Below are 15124 nucleotides of genomic sequence, written 5' to 3' on the forward strand. Positions count from 1 at the left end.
GGGCAGAGGGGGCTGTGTGGGGGACCCCGAGGAAGCTTACTGGGAGCACTGGGAGAGATCAGGGGGGCACTCAGGGGCTGTGCTGGTGGGCACTGGGGGCACTGGGGGGCTGTTGGGGCACTGGGGTGGCCCTGGGGGGGCTCTGAGGGCACCTCCCGACCCCTCGGGGCTGCGCGGCCGCTGCCGCGGGGAGGCGCCGGGGCTCGGGTCCCGCCGGTCCCGCTTCCCTCTTTATCCCTGCTCTCCCTGCTTCCCCCGGATTTCCTGCCAGGATTCTCTCCTTTCCCTACTTTTCCCCATCTACCCTTGTTCCCCCTCTATTTCACCCTGATTTTTCTCTGTCTTCCCCGTTTCTCCCTGCTGCCCCCACCTTCACCTCTTTTCTCTCCCTTTTCCCCGTTTTTCCTCATTTTCTCTCATTTTTCCTCTGTTTTATCTCATTTTTCCTTCCTGTCATCCCCTTTTCCTCCTTTCCCTTGTTTTTCCTGGTTCTCCTGCTTTTTTTCTCCCTTCCACCCCTTTTCCTCGTTCCTTATTTTTACTCTTTTCCTGCTTTACTCCTCTTCCTTCCCTTTATCCCCTTCCCCCTTTTTTCATTTCCCCCCACTTTCCCATTTTTCCCCTCTTCCTGCCCATTTTAATCCCTGTATTCCCCACGTTTAATTTCCAGTCTTCCCATCTTCCCCCTTATCCCTTGCTTTTCCCATTTCCCCTCTTTTCCATTCTTTTCCCTTTTCCCCCTCTTTTCCTCTCTCCCTCAACTCTCTTCTCCTGTTCCTCCCTCCCTTTATCCCTCACTTGTCCCACTTTTCCCTCATTCCCCCACTATTTTCCCTCTTTTTCCCATTTTCCCCCCTTCCCCTCTTTGTTTTCTCTTTGCACCCTCCCCCTTTTTCTGCCCCAGGACCCCACAGGATCCCAGATTCCCAGATCCCACCCCACCACCCCTCCCCACAATCACCTCAGACCAGCGCATGGCCCAAATCCTGCCCTTTCCAACCCGAAAATTCCACATCTGGTGACCCCTGGGACAGAGGCTGGGAATCACCATGGAGGCCACGGGCTGCTGGCATCCCTTACCCTGGAGCTGAGGCTTCCTGTGGGATGGATGGATCCCCCTTTCACATTCCCCAAAAATGGGATGGATCCCTGTCTCATGTTCCCCAAAAATGGGATGGATCCCTGTCTCACGTTCCCCTGGATGGGATGGATCCCAATGTCACGTTCACAATCCCCCAGAATGGGATGGATCCCAGTTTCACATTCCCCTGGATCGGATGGATCCCTATTTCACATTCACATTCCCCTGGATGAGATGGATCCCAGTTTCACAGTCCCCTGGACTGGATGGATCCCAGTTTCACATTCCCCCAAAATGGGATGGATCCCCATTTCACATTCACATTCCCCAGGATGGGATGGATCCCCATTTCACATTCCCCCAAAATGGGATGGATCCCCATTTCACATTCACATTTCCCTGGATGGGATGGATCCCTGTCTCACATTCACATTCCGCTGGATTAGATGGATCCCTTTTTCACATTCCCCTGGATGGGCTGAATGGATCCCAGTTTCACATTCCCCCAGGATGAATGGATCCCCATTTCACATTCCCCTGGACTGGATGGATCCCTGTTTCACATTTCCCTGGATTAGATGGATCCCTGTTTCACATTCACATTCCCCTGGATGAGATGGATCCCAGTTTCACATTCCCCTGGATGGGATGGATGGATCCCCATTTCACATTCCCCCAGGATGGGATGGATCCCTGTCTCACTTTCCCCTGGATGGGATGGATCCCAATGCCACATTCCCAATCCCCCAGGATGTGATGGATCCCCATTTCACATTCCTCCAGGATGGGATGGATCCCCATTTCACATTCACATTCCCCAGGATGGGATGGATCCCCATTTCACATTCCTCCAGGATGGGATGGATCCCAGTTTCACATTCTCCTGGACTGGATGGATCCCAGTTTCACATTCCCCTGGACTGGATGGATCCCAGTTTCACATTCTCCTGGACGGGATGGATCCCCGTTTCACGTTCCCCCTGTCAGCCCTGCACCCCAATCCTTGGGGGATGGGTCCCCCATTCTGTGTCCTGCCCCTCATCCCTGGATCCCTGATATTTTGGGCTGGGGTTTCCCCCTGTCCCTCATCCCAGCCCCATCCTGGATGCGTCTCCCTGTCGGAACAAGGCGACTCCCCTGATATCAGAGGGCTAATTAATTACTTTATTATACTATATTATCCATACTATATCCACTGTGTTACATTTCATCTAAGCTGGGTGTGCTGGGCACTCCAGTGCCCGGCACCTCGTGTTTGCACTCCTGGCTCAGAGAATCAAACACTCACACCCCAATGCAATCATCAATTCCCTTCAGGTAAACAATTCCACTTGTGGACAACACCGGCGCACCAAATGAGACAGGAATTGTTTCCATCATTCTTTTCTCTGCTTCTCAATTTCAGAGAATGTGAATCCCAAATTCTCCACGTGGAACCCCCAAAACCCCGGAGCGAGCGCGCCCCGGGAGCGCCGAGCCAACCCACCAATCTAATTAATGAGCTGGTAATAAATGAATGTATGATTTCATTTATTATTATTTGTTTGGCACCGCGCCACGGCGGTTCCGGCCCGCTCCGGGGAGCCGGCCAGGAAAAGCTTTTCATCCCAAATCCATATTGTTCCCAGCCAGCGGGGCGGCCATTCAGCCTCCCACCAGGCGCAGGGTTGGGTTTCCAGCCGGAAATTTCCGTCCCAAGGTACAAAAAGTCACATTTGGCCCCAAAAAAATAAAGCGGGGGGGGGGGGGGGGGGAAGAAAAAAAAATTTCTCGTCCTCCTTCCCGCGCGTTGGGGCTCTCCAAATATTTCTGTGGATCCCAAGGGGTCCCGGGGGAACAAAGCACGGAAAGCGCGGCGCCCCGAACAATGGGGCCGGATATTTTCTGATGTGAGCGGAGCCGCGGCCGGAGCCGGATCGTATCCGGCCTGCCCGGCCCCGCACCGCACCGATCCCGGCCTCTCCGGGCACAAAAACCCTTTAAAAAAAAGATTTATTTAATTTTAAAGGAAAAAAATCGGATTTTGTGTAAAAAGATAGTCACTGGATTTTTTTTTTTTTTTTTAGTTTGTAAAATTAATTAAATTAAATTTAAATTCAATTTAATTTAATTTAATTAATTTAATTTTTAACATATTTCCTCCTTTTGGGGCAAAAAAAGGGCTTTTTTCCTTGCATTTTGCAGAAAAAAGGATGATCTTTCCCTGGAATAAGATCCCTCCAAAAAAAAAAAAAAAAAAAAAAAGCATTTGAGGGGAAAAAAGGGGTTTAGGCAAAAGAGAAAGTGCTTTTATTTTTTTAAAAAATAAGTTGTTTTGTTTTATTTGTTTTTTTATTAAAGGCACTTTTTTGAGAGGAAAAAAAGGCACTTTTTTTTTTTTTTTTTTAAGTGGACTTTGTTAAGAAAAAGCTTTGGGGGAGAAAAGGGGCTTTTTTTTTCCTGGGAAAAACAGACATTCTGGAAAAAAACAAGTGCTTTTAAAAAAAATCAAATAGCCGATTTTTTACAGGAAAAAGAAAAGGCAGAAAATGGACTTTGGAGCTCTACAAAGAAATTTTCTACATTCTACAAGAAAAAAATGGGTTGGGGAAAAAAAGGCTTTTTTTGGAATTAAAGAGGGGTTTTTGGAAAAGATGCTTTTCTTGAGAGACAAAACCCCTTTTTCTTGAGTAAAAAAGTGCTTTTTTGGTAAAAAAAAAGGAGCTTTCAAAAAAAGTAGGGTTTTTTTGGTTTGTTTTTGTTTTTTAAAATGACTTATTGGGAAACAAGGTCTTTTTGGAGACAAAAATGTAGGTTTTGGTGAGAAACATAAAGCCAAAGAAGGCTTTAATGGGAAAAACTGGGGGGAAAAGTGCTTTATTTTTTATATTTTTTTTTAGAAAAAAGAAAATTTGGTGTAACTATTTTTTTTTGGGGGGAAAAACCTTTTGTGGGAAAAAAAATTGTTCTTTTCATTGCAGGAATAGGGCTTTTTGGAATAAAACTTGTGCTATGAGGAAGAAGAGGTGCTTTCTGGGGGGGAAATGTGCCTTTTTTCAAAAGAAATGCCTTTTTTCTAGAAAAAAGGCTGCTTTTGGAGGAAAGAAAAGGCCTTTTTTTGCTGCAAAAGTGCCCTTTCTGAGAAAAATAGGCTTTTTTTGGGGTACAAAGGTCTTTTTGGTGGGAAAAATTCTGATTTTTTCCGAGATCTGGGCTGCAGATCCTCGGGGTGCTGGAGGTGGCACTGCCACCCCCTCTGTCCCTTCCAGGCAGGCAGAGGTCACTGCCATGACCCCAAACACCCCAGAGCCCCCTCCCCATCCCCAGCACCCCCATCCCAGCCAGGAACGCTCAGAAAAGACGTGACCAAGGTTACATAAATATTCCAAGCCGCCTTTGGGGGCTGATTCCATTTATTTGGGTACTTTTCCAAAGGAAATCTCGTGCTGACGTGGTCTGTTTGTCCCATCCCATCCCGGCCTCCTCTCACCCCCTGCCCTGTTCTTCTGGCTGCTCCAAATTGGCCTTTTTAGCATAATTTTTTCTGGCCTGAAGAGTGGTTTTGGGTGGGTTATTTTTCTTTTCTTTTTTTCTTCTTTTTGTTGGTGTGGTTTTTTTGGTGTTTTTTTTTTTTTTTTTTTTTTTTTGTGATTACCCCTCGTTTTTCCCCCAAATCTTCCGTTTCCTGCTCCCAGAGCAGGAATTGCAATTTCCATCCACTTGGTGTCAGCTCCAGCCCCACCATCCGTCCGTCCATCCCAAATCACCCAGCCCCACCAGCCCTGGCTGTTCTGGTGGATCCCTTCCCTTCCCTGCAGCTGAAATCTTGATTTAGCATCATTAAAAACGACCAGCTCGTTATTATTTCTGGGATCCATGCAGGAATTCAGCCCATTTCCCAGCTGGATGCCAAACCAGCCCTGGGAATTCTCTACCTTGTAGAGCTTCCAACCTGCACCATCGCTGGGTTAATTAAACCCCCCTGGTTAATCTGAAAATGGGTTAAACTCTGGGGTGGGGGGAATATCCCGAGATGGAGCCTCTGCTTTTGGTTGTGATGGGGATTTTTTCACTCTGTGTTTGAAGCAGGATGAGCAGAAAGCTCCTGGGGCATTGAGCTCCGGGGAGTTCAGTGCCTGGAAGATTTAGTGCCTGAGGAATTTAGCGTCGGGGTATTTAGCTCTGGGGCATTAAACACCGGGATGTTTTAGCTTCGGGAATTTAATGTTGGGGCACTTAGCGTTCAGCGAATTTAGTGCCTGGAGAATTTGGCACCGAGGCTTTAGTGTCGGTGCATTAAACACCAGGGCATTTAGCTCCGGGGAATTCAGTGCCTGGAGAATTTAGTGCCTGAGGAATTCAGTGCCTGGGGAATTTGGCATCAGGGCTTTTGGCTCCGGGATATTTAATGCTGGTGCATTAAACATCAGTGCATTGAGCTCTGGGGAATTTGGCATCGGGACACTGAGCTCTGGGGCGTTGAACTCCGGGGAACACTGTGGGGACAGTGAGCACCCAGGGAATTTAGTGCTTTGGGAATTCGGCACGGGGGCATTTGGCTTTGGGACATTTAGCTCCGGGGTATTTAGCATTGGGATATTTAAGTGTTTGGGGAATTTGGTGCCTGGGGAATTCGGCACGGGGGCATTTGGCTCCGGGACATTTAGCTCCGGGACATTTAGCTCTGGGGTATTTAGCATTGGGATATTTAATGTTTGGGGAATTTGGTGCCTGGGGAATTCGGCATGGGGACATTTGGCTCTGGGACATTTAGCTCCGGGGTATTTAGCATTGGGATATTTAATGTTTGGGGAATTTGGTGCCTGGGGAATTTGCCATCGGGGCATTTGGCTCCGGGACATTTAGCTCTGGGGTATTTAGCACTGGGGTATTTAGTGCTTGGGGAATTTGGTGCCTGGGGAATTCAGCATGGGGGCATTTGGCTCTGGGGTATTTAGCACTGGGGTATTTAGTGTTTGGGGAATTTGGCGCCTGGGGAATTTGCCATCGAGGCATTCAGGAAAAGGGCACTGAGGATGGGGATTTACCAGCAGGGCACTGAGCTCTGGGCATTAAACAGCGCGGCACTGAGCTCTGCGGGTTTGGTGTCTCCGTTCGGGGTCTGGGGGATTCAGTGCCTGCAGCGTTTAGGGCGGGGGGTTTAGCAAAAGAGTTGGGAATTGGTGTTTTTCCCGGCGGGATGCTCAGCTCTGGGATGTCTTACACAGGACATTCTCACTCTGGGGCATTCAGCATCTGTGCAGAAAGCACCGGGGAGCGCTGGGCAATAGACAAGGGGGTATTTAGCTCTGGGGTTTGTAGGGTTGGGGCATCAAATGTCAGGGTGTTTAGCTCTGGGTGTTTAGGGTTGGGGCGTTAAACATTGGTGTGTTTAGGGGTGGGATGTTCAGCATCAGTCCATAAAACGTTGGGGCATTTAGGGAATGGACTTCTAGAGTTGGTGCATTTGGCACTGGGGCATTAAACACGGGGACAATCAGCTCTGGGGCATTTAGGGTTGGGATGTTGAGCACTGGGGCATTTTGATCATCACAGAAATCACCAGTTTAGCTCTGGGGCACTTGGTGTTGTGGCTTTTAGTACTGGAATATTAAGCATTGGAGCATTCAGCCCTGGGGTTTTTAGGGTTGGGGCATTAGCAATAGGACATTGAGCTCTGGGACATTAAAATGGGGGATTTTAGCCCCATTTGATGTTGCAGCATGAAAGCATTGGTCATTAACACTGGTGTCTTCAAGCCTGGGGTGTTTACCCTCAATATGAAAATTCTGGTGAATGTTGCACTGGGGCACTTGGCTCTGGGACATTAAACACGAGGGTGTTTACCTCTGTGACATTAAACTTCAGTACATGAAATATTGGAGCATTTAGCACTGAGCCATTAAGAGTTGGTGCAATTAGCACCAGCTCATTTAGCACTGGGGCATTTAGATTGCTGCATAAAGGGGAATTCAGCCCAGGGGTATTTCACATCAGGGCTCTGAGCACTGGGGTGCTAAACAGTGGGGCAAGTAACTTTGGGGCATTTATTGTTGGGGCATCGAGCACTGGGGCATTTAGACCAATGCTTAAAGCATTAATTTAGCTCTGGGGCACTTGGTACTGGGGCATTAAACATGGGCATGTTTGGGTGTGGGATATTTCGGATTGGAGCATTTGGCACTGGAGGATCTTAGCTCTGAGATGTTGAACCTTTGGTGTTTAGCTCTGGGATGTTAAATATCTGGGTGTTCAGCTTAGAGTATTTGGGGCTGGGGCATTAAACATGAGGGTGTTTGGCTCGGGGGTATTTATTGTTGGGGCATTAACTATCAGGGTGTTTAGCTCTGGGATATTTAGGGTTGGGGCATTTGGCACTGGGGCACTGAACATTGGGGAATTTAGCTCTGGGGTATTAAACCCCTGATGTTAGCTTTGGGTTGTTAAACATGGGGGTGTTTAATTCTGGGGCATTTAATGCTGGGTCGTGAAACCATTGGGGTGATTAGCTCTGGGGTATTTAATTTGGGGGCATTAAACATCGGAGTGTTTAGCTTTGGGTCATTAAACATGGGGATGTTTCACTTTGGGGTATGTAGTGTTAGGGTATTAAAAACTGAGGAGTTGCATTGGGTATTTAGGGCTGGGCGTCAAATGTCAGGGTGTTTAGCTTGGTTGCTGTTGTTGTTGTTGTTGGGGCATTTAACATTGGGGTGTTTAGGGGCATTAAATATTGGTGTATTTAATATCCTTACAGGTCCTGCTGCTCCCTGGATGCTGCACTGCAGAACAGCCCTTGAGGCCCCAGTGAGGCCTCAGAGAGGCCCTGGAGTTCACAGACGTGAGGGATTTGCATTTGAGGGATTTTCTCTTGCGGGATTTTCACTTGGACCCAGACTCCCAGAGAAATCCCAGCTCCGGCTGAGCTGGACTCTCTCACCCTGTGCACCTGCTCCCAGTGTGCCCAGTCCAGTCCTTTGGACTTCCTAAGTGGAAATAAACCTTCCCCAGTGGGGTCTGAGCCTGGAAACACACAGGGAGAGGGTGGGAATGCCAGAGAGAGGGTGGGAATGCCGAGGAGAGGGTGGGAATGCCAGAGAGAGGGTGGGAATGCCAGAGAGAGGGTGATGATGCTGGGGAGAGGATAGGAATGCCAAGGAGAGAGTGGGAATGCCAGAGAGAGGATGGGAATGCCGAGGAGAGGGTGGGAATGCTGAAGAGAGGGTGGGAATGCCAGAGAGAGGGTGGGAATGCTGAGGAGAGGGTGATGATGCTGGGGAGAGGATAGGAATGCCAAGGAGAGAGTGGGAATGCCAGAGAGAGGGTGGGAATGCTGAGGAGAGGGTGGGAATGCTGAGGAGAGGGTGGGAATGCTGAGGAGAGAGTGGGAATGCCAGAGAGAGGGTGATGATGCTGGGGAGAGGCTGGCAGCGCTGCAGAGAGGGTGGGAATGTTGAAGAGAAGGTGGCAATGCCAAGGAGAGGGTGTCAGCACTGAGGAGAAGGTGGCAATGCTGGGCAGAGGATGGAAATGACGGGGAGGGGTGCCAAGGCCAGGGAGAGGGAGCGTTGGGGAAAGGCTGACAGCTGTGTGCAGAGGAGAGGGTGGCATCTCTGGACGCTGCACCGCTGTCCCCAGGGCCATGGATCTCCCCACCACCTGCTCTTCCCTGCCTGGGGATGCTTGGGAGGGTGTTGCCTCAGCACCATGCTTCTTCCTCCTCCTCCTCCTCCTCCTCCTCGCTGCTCCGGCCGGGACGTGTCTGGCTCCGGCTGCGGGAAGCGCAGCGGGTCCAGCAGAGAGCAGTGGTAACACACCGGCATCCCGCCACCTCCCTCCTGCCCATCCCGGCCTTTCCAGTAAATCTTAATTTCCCTGGAAAGAGGAAAGTGGAATTTGCCAAAAAACTTTGGGGCTTAATTGAAAAAAAAAAACAACAAAAACCACCCCAGTTTTCCTGGTGGTGGAGGTGGAATGGGAGCGGACAGGGCTGGCAGAGAGATTTACAGGCTGAATCGACACTGGTAATTGCAAAGAAAATAAAAAAAAACCTCGTAAGAGCAAGCAAAAAACCCTTGTAAAAATAAATTATCAGCTTCTCTATTAAATTATTCTGCCCCGCTGGAGCGGGACACCCGCGGCTTTTGATCCTGCCGCTGCCGTCCCGTTCCCAGCCGCGGGACGGGGCCGGGGGCCCGGGACGGTAATGGGCGCTGACAGCTCGGAAAAGCGAGACGGGCTCTTCGTTAATGAGCCCTAACGAAGGCAGGGGCCCGGCGGGGCTGCTGCCCGGCCGGCGGGGCCGGAGCACCCGGAGATGCCCGGCCGGAGGGGTGGGAGCTGCTCCCTCCCTCCATCCCTCCTCTTCCAGCGGGAAAAAAGTCATTAAAGGGAATTTAGCGGGATATTCAGCTCGCTATTTGGGGTCTTCCTGCAAATGGGAGATGGGAAAAATGAGAGATGAGAGGCTGGCTTACTGTGAGCTTGCAGTGCACCTGCAACAGGCTTGCAATGGGTTTAAAATGGGTTTACACAAGGGGGTCGCAGTGGGACTGAAACTGGTTTGCAGTGGGTTTGCAATTAGTTTGCAAGGAGTTTGCAAGTGGTTGGAAAAGGGCTTCAAAGGTCCCCAGTGAAACAGCAGAGAGCTTGCAAAGGGTTTGCAGTGGGTCCACAATGGGCTTGAAGGGAGCTTACAACAGGATCTGCAAGGGGTTTGCAATGGGTTTGCAAGGGGTTTGCAAGGGGTTTGCAATGGGTTTACAAGGGGTTTTCAATGGGTTTGCAAGGGGCTTGAAAGGGGCTTCCAATGGGTTTGCAATGGGTTTGCAATGGGTTTGCAAGGGGTTTTCAATGGGTTTGCAAGGGGTTTGCAAATGGTTTGCAATGGGTTTGCAAGGGGCTTGAAAGGGGCTTCCAATGGGTTTGCAAGGGGTTTGCAAGGGGTTTGCAAGGGGTTTGCAAGGGGTTTTCAATGGGTTTGCAAGGGGTTTGCAAGGGGTTTGCAATGGGTTTGCAGTGGGTTTGCAAGGGGCTTGCAATGATATTGCAGCGGGTTTACAACAGGTTTGAAATGGACTTTCAAGGTTCCCAACCTTGCAGTGGACCTCCAGGTTTTTGCAAGAGGTTTGCAGTAGGTGCACTGTGGACTCAAAAGGGATTTGCGAAGGGTTTACAATGGGCTTGAAAGGGATTTGCAAGGGGTTTACAATGGGCTTGCAACAGCCTTGCAAGGGGTTTGCAATATGCTTACAAAGGGTTTGCAGTGGGCCCGTGGCTGCCGTGGGCTTACAAGGAGTTTGCAGTTGGCTTGCAAGGGGTTTGCAACGGATTTACAACGGGCTCGCAATGCCTTCTGTCCACACGGGCCCATCCCAGGAACCCAAACCTCAATCCTGACGTTTGTCCCCATCCTGGGGAGCCTCCTGCTCCCGCTCTCCCACGTTTATCCCCCGTCCCACCCCGGGTTCCCCCTCGGTGCTTTAAGCAGAAGCAGCTGCCCGGGTGGGGATCAAAGAGCCCAGTGGAGCCCCGGGAGGGTGGAAAATCCCCCAGCCCGGGGGGCTCTGCCTGCTGGGGCTGTGCTCTGACGTGGGACGGAGCCTCCCGTGACTGGAACCAGAAGGGAGGGGAGCCCAGGCTGGGAAAGGAGCCGGGAGAGGCTGGGAGCAGCAGGGTTCCTTTGATCCAGCCCCGCTTCCAGGCTTCCTCCAGCGCGGGGAGCTTACAACCGGCTTGCAACAGGCTTGGGGTGGGCTGGGGATGGGCTCGCAAGGGCCTGCAAGGGGCTCGAAATGCATTTACAAGGGGCTTGCAGTAGGTTTACAATAAGGTTACAACAGGCAGCGGGCTTGATAGGGACTCACAAGGGACTCACAACAGGCTTGCGACAGATTTACAACGGGTTAGCAAGTGGTTTGCAACAGGTCTGGGACAGACTTGTGACAGCCTTACAATGGGTTTACAACGGGCTTGACATTGGGGTGGGGCAGAAATTAAAGTAGCAAATAAATATGCACATAAATTGGGGGGGTGTGATTTGCATCTTTACCGTTTTGGGTGAATTTTATGCTTCTTTCAGCCACAGATCTGTCACACAGAGAGAGGAAACCAGCCCCTACACCTGCCCAGATCATCTCATTCCCAACGTTTATTCCATGAAAATGTCAACACAAACCCACCCTGGGCCTTGTTGGATAAGAAATCCCACCCCAATTCAACAAATTCACATGGATTTGAGTTGGAGAGCTGCAAATATTCCGTATTTCTGGAGTTCCTTTCTCTTACTGGGGCTGCTCTCCTGCCGGAATTTCACCTTCCTTTGGAGCTTTTTGCTATTTACAGTGGGATCTGAGGGTGGTTTTGGTTCCCATTCTGCACTGGGGAGGATGTCCAGTATCACCCCCTGAAAAAATTGCGTATATCAAGGCCCAAATTGCAACAGATCAGGGATGGAAATGGGTTTTGCTGGAAATCTGCCTCTTTGCAACCCCAAATCTTGGAGCAAGATGCTGAGATAAAAACCCAGAGGAGGGATCGCTTTGGGATGGGTTTGGAAAAATTGCACAACTGGTCTGAGAAGCTCCCAGCCCATCCCAACCTCTTGGTTTCATCCCTGTGATCCTAAATACGGGAAGAGGAGTCGGGTCAGAGGATTTTCACCCACAGTGATGATTCACCCAACCCCACAACCAGCCCAGTCACCCGTGGGTGTGTGGGAACCTCTGGCGTGGGTTTGTACCCTTGGAGAAGCCTCCTGGAGAACCTGCTCCTGGTATTTAGAGTTCTCCTAGGGGCAGGAAAGACATTCCTGGTAAATCCTGGGGAACTCATCTGGGCTGCTTCCCTCCAGCCAGGAATGTGCTCCAAATCAGCCCAAGGAGGAGAAAGTGCAGGGAGAGCCCACCCTCCTACAGCAAAACCCTCCTTGTGCTTGTGTTGTGATGAGGATATAGAGCTGTAAGCCCCCAAGTCCTGGGTGGATCAGCACTTCTTTGGGAAGCAAATGGATCTGTGGGTTTTTCCAGGGCGTTTATCCCTCCACACCAGCAGCAAGCAGTGATCTGGTGCCTTCTCCACCCTCCTCACCACGGCCTGAGACATGTGATGATGCTTTGGCACTGCTGGAGATCCTTCCCGGGCCCTTAACAAGCTCCTGGGAATCTCCAAGGGAGGCGTTTTCCTCAATAAACCACCAAAATCGGCAAAAATTCGCTTTCCTTGGGTAGGGATGAAGTGCTGCTGATGATTAACAATGAATTGGGATCACTTGAAGCACCCCGGGAATTTGCTTGGCCATCCTGCTTTTGGAATATGCCCATCCCCACATTCATCCATCTTAATTTGGACACAATCACCTCCAAAGTCTTTGCACACCAAGACTGGCTCTGATGAAGGTGTTACAAACGTGATGGAGTTCTCCATTCTGGGAATTTCCCTTCAGTTAACACCTTGGATGGTCCCACCACGCCTGGATGTGATGTGCTTGGATCCTGGGAATGCTGGCAAGGAAAAACAAACAGGGTTATTTAATGGGCATCAGCTGGAGTGGCAGGGAGTGGAGCTGGATTCTGGCAGTCACGGGCTTTGGGTGTCAGCTGGGCTCTGGGGGCTGTTCAGGCCTTTGTTGGCACCCTGAGGACAAAATTGCCTGGAAATTGGTCCCTTTTGACCAAATCTTGAGTCTTGGAATGGGTGACCAAATCCCAGAGCTGCCTCCAGTCTGATTCCACATTGCTTTTGGGGCACATCTGACGGTTCTGGGGCAAAAATGTGTGATGTCACCTCCCGTTACTCTACCCACATGCACCTGACCCTAAATGAACACAAAGTTTAGGGTCTCCCCTCTGAGAGCATGGATGTTCTCTGATGTTCTTCATGAAGCTGGGACAGAGCAGCTCCAGGCAGATGGTTTTGGACACTTTGGGGTCACTGGCACTCTTCCAGAAGATCAAACCTCCCTTGTTGCTTTGTCAGTGGATGTGGGGACCAAGAGCTGCCTTGGTTCCTCTGGATCAGCTCTTCTCCTTTGCTTTGCCCAGAGCTGACCTGGTCCTGCTTGAGTTTCTCCTCCAGTTTCTGGTATTAAACCCACGTGGGCCACAAAACCTCCCCATGTCAGGTGCAAGCAAGAGCCAGGAACGTGCAAAGTTCCAAAGGAACTTTGAAATTGGATTTGGAATCAATCTCCAGCTTGGCCATATCTTCAGCACTGCTCCAGCTGCTCCTTTTCACAGCTCTGGTTCTCCAGCCCAGCCTTGCTGCTCCTCTTGCAGGGCCTTCATCCCCTGCCCTCCCCGAGACCTTCCCCTCCAGGGCACACCAGGAGCTGCCCAGGTTGGACATGCGATCCCAGGTGAGATCCTCTTCCCACCACGGATCCCGTGGGGTCACATCCTCCCTCTTTTCTTTCCTGGCCTGTGATTATTTATCCACCCCTTGGCTTCTTCCTTTTCCCACCCCTTGAAAGAGAGTTTCTGCTTCCTTTTGAGTCATCCTGGAGTTCCTGCTCTCTCCAGTGGAAGAGGTGAGTAATGTGGGGTTGGATGGACCACGCTGGTCCGGGGAGAGGGATGAGAGAGGAGAAGTTGGGACAACAACCAGGCTGTCTCCTCTGACCAGGAGAAGGCACAGCCCCAGGGAAGGTGCCAGGTCTCCTCCAGGAGTGAGATGTCAACAGCGTGGCCAGTCCAGGCTTCCAGGGTTGGTGTCACCTTCTGGGACAGTGTGGCCAGCAGGGACCCTCCCTGGTCAAGGGAAGCAGGAGAAGAACCAGTGCAGGGTCACCAAGATTCCCAAACCAACTCATGGGAGATGTGGGGAGCTGGGCTGGGCTGTGGTGAGGGAGAGGAGGGTGTTCCCAGCTGGACAGAACCAATCCTGCCTGGAAGTGTCCCATTCCTGGCAGTGCCCAAGGCCAGGCTGGAGCAGCCTGGGACAGGGGAAGGAATCCCTGCCCCTGGCAGGGAGTGGAACGAGGTGGGCTTTAAGATCCCTCCCAGCCCAAACCAGACCGGGATTCAATTCCAGGAAAACCCAAATTTGCCTCAATTCCACTCTCCAAAACACCATTTCCATAACATGGGCAACACAAGCCCTGGAGACCCCCAATTCCCCCTTTCCAGCCTCCTTCCCTTCTTTGCCTTTTATAACTGGGGTAACCTCAGACAAAAACCAGGGAATTATTTCAGCTCAACAGGTCGGAAAGAGGCCAGGGCTGGAGGGGCTGTCGCGTTGGATTTTCCAGCCCTTTGCACCAGCGGGAGAAATTTAATGTAAATAAACCCCACTCCCACCCCATGGCACGTCCAGGCTGTGTGTGGGTCAGAGCGACGCCCAGCACCCGCCTCCCAATCCAGCTTGGCATGAAAATCATGAGAATCACGAAAATCCACAGCAAACGTGTTCCCCGAGGGCTTTTGCCTCCTGAACCCTTCCCAGCGGAGCTTCTGGGAGGCAATTCAGCAGGGATTAACACCCCAGCCTCGGGAAGGTGTGCAGGGGAAGATGCCCGATGGACTGGGTTCACCTTGGTGTTTCATTTGAAGGAAAAAGGGGAATTTTGGGGTATTTGTGACTTTTGTAGTCCTGGAGAGGGGAGGTTTAAATCCCCCAGGCTGAGCTATCCCAAGGACTGCAAATGATGCATATAATCTCTCTATGCAAAAATAGATTTTTTCTTTGTATATATTAATTTTTATATTACTAAAAGTATAGAAAGATATATATTCTATATATTAATTATATGTATTAACTCTATGTCATTCTATATATTAATTTATATATTAATTCTATATAATATTTATATATTACTTTTTATATGAATAAAATTATAGATATATAGTACATCATAATGTATAAACCATATTTTATATATTAAGAGCAATATTTTAATATAGATATACAGAGAGAGGGAGTGTTACATATATATTTCTATAAAGTATAAATATATAAATTTGCAACCCTTTTTCCCAGCCAAGGAACTGACTTGGGAAAGGAGAATCCAGCCTCAAGCTCAGCTGCCTCCAGCATAATCCCCCGCCAGCTCCTAACAAAGAATAGCCC

This window comes from Passer domesticus, chromosome 22 (genome assembly GCF_036417665.1).
Source record: "Passer domesticus isolate bPasDom1 chromosome 22, bPasDom1.hap1, whole genome shotgun sequence".
Classification (NCBI taxonomy): Eukaryota; Metazoa; Chordata; class Aves; order Passeriformes; family Passeridae; genus Passer; species Passer domesticus.